Here is a 1,290-nt window from a genome sequence, read left to right as displayed (position 1 = left end):
AAACGAAGGGTCCTGCCTTCTCCATCCATCACTCCATCAGCACGCCTGTCATCCGCGTCATGCCTGTCCACGCGGCCGTCTGCTGTCATGACCTCTAATGCATCTTTTCATCAAACACTCACTCCCCATGTTCTAGATTTCCGTTGTGCTTTTCCTCATTTCACCTCCTTTGCTGTCGTACCTCACCGTGTCTCTTTCACACTGCAGTACTCTTATGACTCATAGTGGAGTTGTATCTGAGTTTTTATTCTGGAAGGGAAATAAAACGCTCCGCTTTATCTGCGCTGTAAAGCAAGTTTGTATCTCTGATTGATGTATTATTCTGCAAGGCAAAATCTTACTTTAAAGTCCAAAAAAATGACCCTTTCTTAATGCATTTTTTGCTTTTGTGAGCTTGTTTCACTGGAAAACGTTACATTATTTAGGTATAAAGGGGTTTTGAACAGTGTTTAATGCTTTGTACCCATTCATGAGCAATGCAGCCCTCTATAGACCACGGGTCGTCAACAGTGGGTTCGTAGCAGCAGAGGTTCTGCCAATTATTGCTTGATTTCAAACTATTTTTGTAGTTTTTAGTACAGTTTTTTTATTTCTTTATTGACCCATACATCCATACAAATTACCCAAAAAGAAAAAAAAAAACATTCTTAGGGCAAGACTTCCATTTTTTTATTATTATTTTTTTTTTTATTGAAAGCTGATCGGACTAAGATCAATGGCGTCATTTCATTTCATGCTGAATTTAGTAGCAATAATATTTTAATTATTATTATTTTAATGGCTTTGCCATGTAAGCCAGTGTTATTTGATAATACTATTTTGATGTTATAGTTTTTGTTAATATTTTGAATTTTTTTATATATATATATTTTCTGTTTTATTCATTTTAGTTAAATATTTAATCATTAATTTTTATTTTGTTTTTGGCATTTTTGTTAGGTTTTTTTTGTCTACTGTATATAGTTTTAATGAAGTTTTAGTTTTAGTTTGTTATTTTAATACATGCACCTAAACTAAACAAAAATAGAAAATGTTGCCTTGGCAAGTATATATACATATATAATTTTATTTCAGTTAATTTTATTTTATTTTGTTCAAGTAATGAACATTTTTTATTTATTTGTTTATTTATTTTGGTGGTTTTAAGCTTGGTTAATGATAATAACTAATGACTAAATGTGTATATACATTAATATTCTACTAAACGCATATATATATATATATATATATATACAGTGGGTACGGAAAGTATTCAGACCCCCTTAAAATTTTCACTCTTAACAATATTGC

Source organism: Sinocyclocheilus grahami, unplaced genomic scaffold (assembly GCF_001515645.1).
Source record: "Sinocyclocheilus grahami isolate Dianchi unplaced genomic scaffold, SAMN03320097.WGS_v1.1 scaffold97.1, whole genome shotgun sequence".
Taxonomy (NCBI): domain Eukaryota; kingdom Metazoa; phylum Chordata; class Actinopteri; order Cypriniformes; family Cyprinidae; genus Sinocyclocheilus; species Sinocyclocheilus grahami.
The sequence above is the reverse complement of the archived record's forward strand: the minus strand, read 5'-3'. Positions refer to the sequence as shown.